General features: G+C 42.0%; 1 long non-coding RNA gene across 16 annotated transcripts in view; it reads left to right on the top strand.

Annotated features, from left to right (window-relative positions):
- Window positions 1-12,098, top strand: part of LOC308476927 — an 808,687-nt gene that overhangs the window by 232,204 nt on the left and 564,385 nt on the right. The gene's annotated exons all lie outside the window — the stretch shown is intronic.

Raw genomic sequence — 12,098 nt, 5'->3', positions numbered from 1 at the left:
GCTTGCGCTTTCCATCCCCACCCCCATATTCTGAGTCCTCCTCTAATTTCAAAGTTCAAACAAACCATAGTTTGCCATTACATCTGAAGCTGCAAGTTATGGTTTGTGCTTGCTATGCAAGGGGCTGGTGCCAGGCCGCAGCAAGCCCTAGCAGGCAGATATATATTGTCAGGATCCACCCTTTATCTGTAGACTTCTCACTCTAGCGGGTCCATGAATTAAATTCATTACAAGGAAGTGTTATTGCTTATACTTTTCCCCCAACAGGAGGCACAGCCATGTCTTTGAAAATGGTTAGATTTACTAATGCTTTGTTTACTCAGCTACTCATCTGTGAATTTGTTTCTCCTTTCCTCTCTTGTTGAAATTCTCTCTTCAATGTAATGGCTTTGGGGGAAAGACATTGAAAGACTCTCTCCAACATCTCCTGGTGGAAAAGGAGAGCAGTTCATTACAAAAAACCCATTCTGCTGGAGTAGTGACATCTGCAAGTGCAGAGTGTTGTATTATCCACGATTACACATCTGACCCTCTGGAACCAGAAAATTAATAGCGCCGGCGAAGCTGATTCTGTGTCACCATTCTAACTGGTATCAAAACAAATAGCATCCAATATGGTATGTGAGTTGCCTTGGCTGTCTACGGTGCTTTAATTATACTGAGTCTGCGTCTGGACCTTATTTTGGGGGTCCCTAGACCATTTAGTTTAGCAACTAATCTATCACCAGCATGCTCTAGTTAACTCTGATTTGTTGTTATTTGAAAGACCCAGGGAGAGCAGGGCCAGACAAGGACTGGCTTTCATTATTATCAGGCTCAAGGTGCACTGGTGCCAAGGTAATCTTGGCACAAGAAGGGATGTAATTTAGAAAGACCATTTGCATCCCAAAAATCAGATCCAAACCAACACCAAACTCGTAGGCTGCCTCCTTGTACTCCTGCCTGCTGTTGCTATAGGATTTCCCTCTTCCCCTTTGATGCTCTTCCCTGTTCTCCTACCAGCTTCCAGCTGATGATTTATGCCACCATTAACCCTATGAATAGGAATCCCACGGTGATGACATTTTTACATTCTGTGTAATTGAATGAAAATGGAGGCGCTCTCATGTTTCATCGAGACCTCATATTTGTGCTGAGCTCACTTCATATAGGAATCTTAATTTGAAATGTGTTTTATGTCCTGGAGGAGATCCAGACACATTAAAAGGTAATCACAAGCTTCATTATGATGTGGCTGGAGCAGATTCAAAGGGCAGCTACCGAAAATGATAACAGAACCAAAAAAGTAGATTTCTGTGAGAGGTAAGATGAAGAAACTGGATTTCTTTATCCTGGGAATTAAGATGCAGGAGAAATATGACAACTTTCAGCTACCTCCAAGGGATTAGAATGTAGGAGCATAGGAAGTTGGGTCAGGTCACTGGTACATCTAGCTTAGTATTGTCTATAATGACTGGCAGTGACCAGCGTTTGAAACTCCCATTGTTCTAGGTGCGTTTTGCGACAGAGAATTTCATTAATGTGAGCAGTTTCTGAGCTCTGGGCGCAGTACTGAGCCTAAGGTTTCAGATTAAAACTGCCACTGCTGGAAGGAAAGGACCTTTTTCTGCCTCCCTACTTCCAGCCACTCTCTGAAGACTGGAGAAGGGACCCTCATAAGAATATTAGAGGGGAGGGCAGGGGTGGTATGGCTTTGTTTTTTGCAGTCTTCAGATGAGGACTAGACCATGTGAAAAGTGAACATAAGATTTTAGCTGCAGTTCATTCATTTTCAGCTTTGTATCCTTGTTATAAAGAAAGCACACCTAGAAACTCCATTGCGGTGCCCATAACTCAGGTTTAATGTGCCATTTAGCTCCTAGCTTTCATATCTCAGTTTCTAACACTGCCAGTGACTCTCCAGGATTTCTTGATGGTACTCACCTAGGAGTAAACACATCGAATACAGTGGGGCATCCAAGTAAACATGGCTAGAAATGTGCTGTAAGGTAAGGTTACCAGATTTTTTTCAATGAATCTGGGGACACTTTTCAATTTCCTACTAAATAGATGGATTTTGTCAAGGGACTGGTTTGTAAATCTGGGGCCTGTCCCCAGAAAACGGGGACATCTTACTGTAAGGCTGCTATCCTGTACATGTTTAGCTGGGAGTAAGCTCCATTAGGAGAGGGCTGTAGAGTCATAACCTGGGGCATAAAAGGTTTTAGGGTTCCCCTCCTGTACACCCACCCCATTTTGTCAGTAGGGAACATAGTGCATTTAAGTACATGGAATATGACAAAACAGATGTGTACTTTGGTACAGAGTATTTAATGAAGATACATTGACTAATAACCATGAATACTAATTCACTAAATAGACAAGCCATTTACCTATCTGGTGAATCAGCATTCATGTTTATTAATCAATTAATCTTTTCCATCTAACCTATTTTGCTGAATGCAGAATAAATATATTACAATCTCTGGTAATTACAAATCTCCACAGTATCTATAAATGTGATTTATAATCTCTAGAATTAAGACCAGAAATTATCAGGCATTTGCGCAATTCAACCAAATTGTTCCTTATTACTATAATTAATTAATAATCTAATACTTAAACAGGTAGCCCTGCTTGAGCGACTTCTTCCTTGTTTTTATTTGGGGGAGCCTATCATTTAATTTGTCAAAAGATGTTTGCCAGCAAGCATACTTTCTGCTGAGAGCATAATAAAGTGCTTAAGGCTTACTTGTCCTTTGGCAGACCTTTCACAATACTTCCCTGGGGGACATGCATAGACAAAGAAAGCTGGCCTGCCTTTGCTGCCCTTTGTAGCTGTGGTTGGTAGGAGATGGCAGAGATGCTTCATTTGATCCCTGACCTCGTGCTGAATTTCAAAGATGAAGCATGAGGTCATGCTGGGGTTTGGAGCTGGGACATGTCCTGGTAACTACAAGAGGGCATGGGCTCTATCAGTTTCGGCTCTGGTTCTCGCTGCACACTGTTAGCTCCACCCTAATTCATGCATCCCATGAATTCTCACTAGAAAATGGCTTCTCTGCCTGAGCTGTACCAGTTTCTGTTTGTTCAAGGGATGCCTACCTGATGTAACCAAGCTAAACATTCATAGAGTAATGCATATTTACAGAAATACATTTAGTTCAAGGCAATGTATATATATTTTCTATTGTTACACAGTCTTCTTGACTCTTTAAAATTTGAAGTTCTTTACACATTACTGCATAGTCCAGATTTGTTGGGTACATTCTGCTGAATAAGTGAGTGCATATTACAATGGTTTATTCATCTGCATCAGATGGCTGAACCAATACTCTCAACTCTGTAGGCCCAAAGTTTTTTCCCTTTGTCCCCATCTTGGCTCCCTTGTATTGGGACTCATGTGTATAGGTTGGACTGCCAGTATTGCTTGCAGATGGCCAAGAGATGTTTAAGAGTTAGCTTGACTGGGTTCCCAAGGCCTTGCTGAGTATGGACCTGACAAGTGTATTCTCGAGCCAAGTGGTTTGACATCATGGACTGGAGGCTCATGTGTAAGAGGCAGACCCAGCAAGGTCAGATGGCAGGATCCTATAGCAGGCCTGGCCTATCCCGAAATGTCATACATTTCCCAACTGAAGATGGTTGTGAGCCTTCAGCCCACAGGGTGCCATTTTGTTCATTAACATGCATATTAGTAGAGTTGCCAAGTCACCAAAAAGAAACTGCCTTGCCCTGCTGTTGTTCTTTTAACAGCTTTTTAAGCTGCAGAAATCAGCAGGTGAAGCTTTTCACGGTGCAGTGATAAACTTTAGTATCTGCTAATGTCTACACATCAAGCTTCTCTAAAAGGCACTGCTGCTTAAACAGGAACGAAAGAAGTTGCCTTATAATGAATCAGACCATTGTTCCTCCTAGTTTTGTATTTTCTACTCACTGACAGGCAGCCTCTCTCTAAGGTTTCAGGCAGGAGCCTTTGGCATGCAAAACATGTCCTCTGCCACTGAGATATGTGCCTCTGACAGCTTGAGATGCCAGTCTGAAGGCATGTGATTACTTGTTCAAGCCCTGAAGTCCCTGGTATATGCCAGCAAATACTATGAGTAGTTTTTGTAGTTTGCGCTCAAGCCTATCCTGATTAAAGGTAAAGGGACCCCTGACCGTTAGGTCCAGTCGCGGATGACCCAGAAGCTGTATGCCGGCTCCCTCGGCCAATAAAGCGAGATGAGCGCCGCAACCCCAGAATCGTCCTATCCTGATTAGTGCCCTTCTAATTAGGGCTGCATATGAGCAGTGCTGGATCAGGGCTCTGTGCATTGTATGCTCTTAAAATGTGAACCAGATGGCAAATGTTGAGGAAGAGGCTGTGGTCCTAAGGATGCATTTGAGAATAATGGTAGCATTTGGGGGTCCATTTACTCTGCCACTCAGAGAGTTTGCTGCTAGAGGATCCAATAGTGCTTATGATCCATTTATATTGATCATGACTGAGTGTTTCACTCGCATTTAAAAGGGAGGTGGAGTCTTTATAAGAATGTCATCCAGTAAACATTACCTTATTTCTCTCCCCCTCCCCCTGTATGGGTTCTGTTCTGCATGTATTTGAGAATAAGGAGAAGTTTTGGAAATGCCTGCTTACTCAGTACTTATGCTCAAATGACTACTGCCTCAACTTAAATTCAAGTGACTTGGCTTTCTGAGTATATAGCTCTTGTATATGGCTAGCTGTTCATCATCCTGTCATCAGACTACAGAGTTCTATATTTTATTGTATAGTGGCCTGGTGCATGATTATTCTTGTGATTGTTTACAATTTGAACGGCAATATTTTGCCAATTTCGAGTAAGCATTATAGTGTTGCCTTATTTCACATGGCTCAATACCTGACCCTTTAAAAAAAATAATTGAAATAATAGCTAAGAAGTACTGCATTTGCTTTTTGAGAACCAATAAATAAAAGTCACACACACACACATAACCCACCCCAATATTTAGGGGCTTATTCTGAAAAAGGTTTGTAAAAAGATTATCCATAACCATCAAACAAGTCCATATAAATGAGAGAGGTGGCCAGTACTTTAGTTTTGCCTCCCAACTTCCCATTTAATTTACATTTATCTCTCTCCAAACATGTACACCCATCAAAGCAAGATATACATACACTGCTAGAGAAATATGCCTGTGGCTATAGAAGAGCTTTATTGATCTGTGTTACCCTTTACAGCAGGAATGGCTCACCTTTTGGCCCAAGGCCTCATTCATCCTTGGACATTTTTCTTGGGACTGCATGCCAGTGACTAGTAGTTGAGGCCCATAGTGCTTGTGGCCACCTCTCTCTCTCTCTCTCTCTCTCTCTCTCTCTCTCTCACACACACACACACACACACACACACACACACACACACAAACAAACACACAAACACTTGTGCATGCATGCACCACACATACATTTATTATTGTATGAACAATAACACACACAGGTCACAGGTGCAAATATACAGAACACAACATGACGCACACACTGTCACACCCACACAGCCTCCACCCCGCATCTGATCCATGCAGATCAACTGAGAGCAGGGTGATTCTGCCATTCCTGCTCCTCAGATGACTGAACTGACAAGCGGAGAAAGTCCCCTTCTGATCACAGCATATCAGAAACAGGAAGGAGCAATCCAATCTGTTATGATGTTTCCTGAGTGTCCAGTAACATCGGAGCAGATCAGAGCACTCCTTTCTTTTGTGGATCTGCTCAGTTCAGGGTGGGAGTTCCGGAAGAATGGGGTCATTTGCCCTTGGAACTGTGCCAGACAGTGACATGTGACTTGCATAATAAATGCAGGCTACATCAGCAAGATTAACAAGAGCTGGTTTTATCTCTTGGTCTCTCTTACACAACTTTTAACCTCGCATCCATCTTGGAACCACTCCCAAGAACACAGGCCTCGAGTACGCTCAGTTTCAACTTCTGTATTTTTGTTGTTGTTGTGGTGGTGCCATAGATGCCACCATTGCTAAAACTGGGGTGATACTGAAGTCAAAAATAAGAGGTTGGGGGACTGGACCTAGGCTGGTAGTACAGGATCTAGCCCACTCATTTTGAGTTTTTGTGAGTGATGAAAGTATACCACCTAGGGGAAAACTCTTATATCTGTATAGAATGCATGTCTTTTGAAAAACTGTTTTAACCAAAGGGCATCTACATGATGAAAAAGAGAGGGAGATGAAAGCCAAAGTTTTTCTCAGTAGTGGTTTTGCCTTTCCAGGAAAATGAAAGAAGGAATCAAGGAATATAAATTAAAATATATTAAGGAGTAATCAACGGTTAATTAAAGATTAATCAAGGGGACAAGCATTAGGAAGCATTCTGATTTCTTTCCTCGCCATATATAATGACTGCCCGAAGGAGGAAACAATAGGCTGGCTTGGTCTGTTGATTAGAACCATATTTCATAATTCTGGCTAGGTGAATATGGCAATTGCCAAATACCTTTTGGCACAAGAGGGCTCATTTGGTGAATAATTCCTTCAGCAGGTATCATAACAGGACCGTAATGCTATTCAGTGATTTATATCTTCTAGTGCCGTGCCAAAACCTGCCAACTAATTTCTTGAAAATGTTCTTCCTCTGCAAAAGAGGCTCCTGTTTTTCTACTTCATTCACAGGGCATTTTAGAATTTATAAAATGTACGTGGTTGAGGTTGGCTGGGTGTTGCAGGGTGACCAAGGGTGATGTGTTTTCTTCCTTTTTATGAAATATTTCTCCAGTGCTCTGCAGGGCTGCCTGATCTGAAAAACCTCTGTGGGAGGAGTTACCTCACAACATCTTCTAGTTTGCTTTAATTGAAGTGTGTGAAGTCAGTGAAGCTGCCTACTCAGCACTTGAGAATACTGTACTCAGTGACCTTTTGAAAAAGCAAAGCCCTTCCTTTTCCTCTTAAATGTCTTAAAAAATAAAAGGACTTTATTATAAAATCTAACAATGAACAGCTGTCAGGCACACCGCACGTACGTTCCCTGGCTTCTTGCACCTACAGGAAAGCAAACTGGGGGAGGGCATCATGAGATTGTCAGGAAGTGTGGACCACTGAAAAGGCAACTTATAGAATCGAAGGAAGGAAGGACACAGAAACCTTGCCAACATAAACATTAAAGTCAGCACATAAACACTCCGCACACACTCCACGAGAATGTCACTGAAATTTTCTCTACATTTTGTTAATTTCCTAATGCATTTTCTTTTCTCATTAATGGATGAAGAATGGTAAAATTAGCAATGACTTTCTTTTCATCATCTTCCTTCTCATTAAGATATACCACTACACCAGTTGCTTAGCTGGATGGTTGGGATTGTACTGTTAGTAAGTATGTCTATGGAGAACTAAGTCCTATTGAATTCAATGGGGCATACTCTCAGGTGGTGTTAAGATTAAACCACAAGTAGTATTTACAGTGGTACCTCTGGATGCAAATGGGATCTGTTCCAGAGCCCTGTTCGCATCCAGAAGCGAACGCAACCCACATCCACGCGTCTGCGCATGTGCAGGTCGTGATTCACTGCTTCCGTGCATGCACGTGACATTTTGACCGTCTGCGCATGCACGAGTGGCAAAACCCAGAAGTAATGTGCTACATTACTTCCAGGTTGCCACAGCACGCAACCTGAAAATACTTATCCCGAAGCTACTTCAACCTGAGGTATGGCTGTATTTCAATAGCCATTCTCACATCATCTTTAAACTTTACATCAATTCTATTTTCAAGCGCTTGCACAGTTTCCCTACATGATATATTGTTTGAACATATCCCAATTCCCATTTCAAGAATCTTGATGTAGAAACACACAGTTAGAAGGTCCAACTCCCTGCAATGCAGAAATTTCATGTTTCAAGCCTATGTTTATGTTTTACTATGGTTACATAAATGAAAGTTCCATTACCATCAACAGTCATATTCTAGCCCAGGACTGGTCCCAACATTAGACAAACTTGAAGCAACTGCCTCAGGTGGCAGGTGCTATGTGTTGGCAGCAATCACAGCAGCCACCTGGCTGTCCTTCCCAAGGCCTCTGGCTGGTCCCTTGTATTGGAAGATAGAGCTCTCTCTGCCATGTGGCCTGCCATACACTCTGTGTAGCATCTTACTCCCCTTATGTGTGATGGAGGATGCGATCCTGTCACTAGTGTTGAATGCAGTCAGTTCAGCTTCTGTACATGAAATAGGAGCATCATCTTGCCCTTTGCCTCAGGCAGCAAAATGTCTTGAGCTGGACTTGATCTAGCTGAAGTCCCATTGGGCTGGATCCAGAGTTTCCTTGCAGATGGAACGGCATAGAACACCTGTGGTACAGATTGGAGCTGTGATGATCTAAGAGCTTGGCAAAGAAGCTTTTCAGCAGCCACTGTAGAAACTAATTTTATAACGGAACTGTTAGGAACGCATTTTTTGACTAATGGGGGAAATGAGGAGTACAGAAATTTCAAAAGCAGCTGTGGAAGTGGCAATATGAACAAACGGAAAGCTACACTGCAGTTGTGTATAACAAACCTCCCCAGTGTATTTTCTTCCTCACAGTGCCTCAAGAATAGATGAGTGATAGATAGGGGTGCTTAACCCTTCCCCTTCCAGTCACATTCTCCCAGCTGCCTTTACCCCTGTGGGATTCCAGGACTGTGTTTCTGTAATGTCCTTAACTCTAGTAAGGGTCAAAGCAATGTGAAGGGGTAACTTTCAAAGGAAATACTAAGCTGTTTCTTCTCTGAGGCAAATTACCCACTCCTGAAAATGGATTGCCAGGGCTTCATTAAATGCAGCTGCTGGGTAACATGTTGTTTGCTCATTAGGGGATGTGAAAACTTTTTTAAAAAATAGGCGGGGGGAGGGCGGATGACATTTCAAACATTTTGAGAACTTGTAGAGGGCTGTGTATCTGAAATGAATATGTGCAAACTTGGATGTGCTGTATATTTACAGTGTTCTAATCCCAGTAGAACAGGAGGAATTTAGAAGCAAGGTGTATCATTTTAAAGAGCATTTATTTAAATGCAAAGAAAATTAATGCAGCATCATGTTGACTTTGAAATAAAGCTTTCAGCATGGAAATGTTAACAAGCTTCCACTGATGAGCACTGATTAAACCTAATCCTGAGTCGACATAATCCTTTGGTGTTTGGCTAGGATTGCATGTGAGTTTTCATATAATTCCAAGCCTCTCTTGTCTTTTATCACGGCAGCTCATGTGGATTGGCACTGGTCAGGTATGTGAGAGCAAACTCACTTTGTCTTGTGGCAGGGCTTCCCTTGGGAATACTTTAGGGGTGGAATCCCACATTCCCTTTTGTCTGCTACAGGGTGATTTTCTTTAACCATGTCTTACAGTTTAAAGGAAGAAGACGATGTTCAGGGCTGTACAAGCGAAGGAAATCTGTGGTGATTCTTACAGTCCTGGCATGTTTTGCAAAAGGACAACCCCTTCCTTATCCCAGCATCAACTGAAAATAAGCTTGCTCACATGAGATAATAAATCGCAATGGCAGTGGAGTATTTATGAGTGCTGCTTCAGCAGGCCTGGCATTTTATAGGAGGGCCCATTAAGCGTTTTTGCTTTCACCAGGTTTATAGGGTTGGCTTATAAGGCAGCTGCATATGCAACAAGGGGAATCCAACGTAACAACTGTAAAATAATATATATATTTAAAAGCCAAGGAGATATTTGCATAGAAAAGAGATGGGCACTATTTATTCCCAGTGTGTTTCGAGGATAGCTGTTTCTCAGAAATATCAATGTTTCTCAGATTCCTCATTACCCACATCAGTGAGCAAACCTGACCTGGAAGTCTTTATCCAGAGGTTCTCTGGGAGTCCCTTATGGCTGCTTGACATTACTGTATGAAGAAGCTCCTTGGCTTTATTTGCTGCTGTCCTTTGTGCTGAACTGGATAGTGCGGCATACCGGTATGTAGAATGCCCCCCTCAAGTCCCAGGTTTAGAATCTGCCTGCAGATTCAAATGCTGCCAACTTGACAGATACCCAACCTGTGCTGACAGGATGGCTGCAATGTTAATTTCGTCGTCTAAAGCTGTAGTATATTAAAGGAGGAAGTAGTCGTAGTCTACAAAAGATGCAGTTTGCCCCATTCATCTGACTTGTTTTGTTTTTTGTCTTTCATAAGCCAACTATGCTAATGCATGTCTCTCATCTGCTTTCCTTGAGGCACTGTTTTTGTTTATTCCCATTGCTTCAGCCATATAAGCCCTTGCCATCGTGCCTTTGGTGGTTGTTGTTAAAAATGTGTACTGCCTCTATGTAATCTCTTTTTCCTCTCTCTCTGTTTCTTAAGATTTCCTCCTAGTTACCTTGCAGAGCAAGAAAGAAAAAGTGGCTAGGCTGTGTGATTGCACAATAATAAGCAACCAGGAAGATTTTCAAAAGACAACATCACCCATGAGTGTCCTTGAAAGTCAGGATGAGACGGGCACCTAAGGAAACTTTTTGCCTTTGAACATTTATTCCAGATTTCCCAGAAAACAGCAAGCTAGTCTTTGCATAGAAAATCTGGGAGTGGGGGTGGGTGGGTTTCAAGTTCATAAACCTAAAGGCAATGAGCCTGATTGAAAAGGCAAATTTGTCATTCAAATCTTTAGCAGAAGATACTTCATGAGCCAGAATACTAATCGGGCCATCTGAACATGTGCATGACAGGCTGCCACCCAGACTAATGGAAGTGAGCTTCTTTTGCCTTTGTTTCTGGTTGAATAGTTTGGCCTTGGCTGGTTTTTATTCACTAAAGTATCCATAATCACCTGCCACGCTTTCTTTGTTAATGATCACTCACTATTCAATTAACCATCCATTAAACCACAAGTCTTCAATACCTTCATTCTTGCACAGGAGCTTTTAACCTTCTGCGTCTCCATAATAGCAGAGCCTGCTATTGCGTTGATTTCAGCTAAGTAAATCATATGAGGAAGTACAAGTTAATAAACCTCTGAAAGGATTGATTTGTGAAAGAGTAATCTATCAAGGGCATACATTGTTCGCACTTGTCAAAAGGAGAATCGCATGGAGCGGATGTTTCGTGTTCTGTTTATTTTTAATTTCCTATAGCACCTTTCCTGCTAAAGTGGTATGCAAAGTGGTATACATCATTAAGACAACAGCCACAGTGGGTTAGAAGCCCAAATAAAACCAAAAGAAGTCCACCATATAAGATTATGAAATGTCAGAAGGAAAATAAATTGCTATTGGTTTATATATATTAGTAATTTCTTATTGATATAACATTTTTTATATGTAACTGTATTTTTGTAATACAGTGGTACCTTGGTTGTCAAACTTTATCTGTTCCGGGAGTCTGATTGACTCCTGGAACCATTCCAAAACCAAGACACAGCTTCCTATTGGCTTCAGGAGCTTCCTGCACTCAATTGGAAGCCGCAGAAGCCGCGTTGGGTGTTCAGCTTCCCAAAAACGTTCGCAAACCAGAACACTCACTTCCGGGTTTGTGGCCTTCGGGAGCCGATTTGTTCGGAAGCAAAGCCATTCGACAACCAAGATACCACTGTATTTGGTTTTAAGTTGTCTGTTGTTGCTTCAGATTTCTGTGCACCCCTTAGATATATTTCTAATATAGTAAGTGGTTTAGAAATTAAATAAACAAAAATCAAAGCAAATTCTGAGGGTTTATGGTTGCTGAAGGTTGTATAGAAAATATTGTTTTCCCATCAGCTCCTGAAGTTGCAGTGGCTTTTGGGGATTGGGGACACCTTATTTCCCAGCCTAGTGCATTGCAATACAGTCCACAAGACCTCAGAGGACACACTCCTTCTCTCAACCAGGCACCAAAAGTTGCTGCCTATTGATCCTTCTAATGTTAAGAAAGGCAACTTCAGGAGGTCTTAACCTTGGAGGTGGAGGGAAGTCTGGCAGGCAGGCAGGCTTGCAGTTTGGTAGTACCACCAGATCTTACCAAACAAGGGAGCTACAGTGTAACTATCCAGACCTGCAAGGAAGCATCTTGAACAGATGTTCCTCTTGACAGTCAAGTGGGGTCATTTCTGACTCCTACAATAAGCTTCCAGATCAGAGTTGTCTGATCTGAGCAACAAGGGAGATTAG

The sequence above is a fragment of the Podarcis pityusensis genome (assembly GCF_964106645.2).
Source record: "Podarcis pityusensis genome assembly, chromosome: 5".
Taxonomy (NCBI): Eukaryota; Metazoa; Chordata; class Lepidosauria; order Squamata; family Lacertidae; genus Podarcis; species Podarcis pityusensis.
The sequence above is the reverse complement of the archived record's forward strand: the minus strand, read 5'-3'. Positions and strand labels throughout refer to the sequence as shown.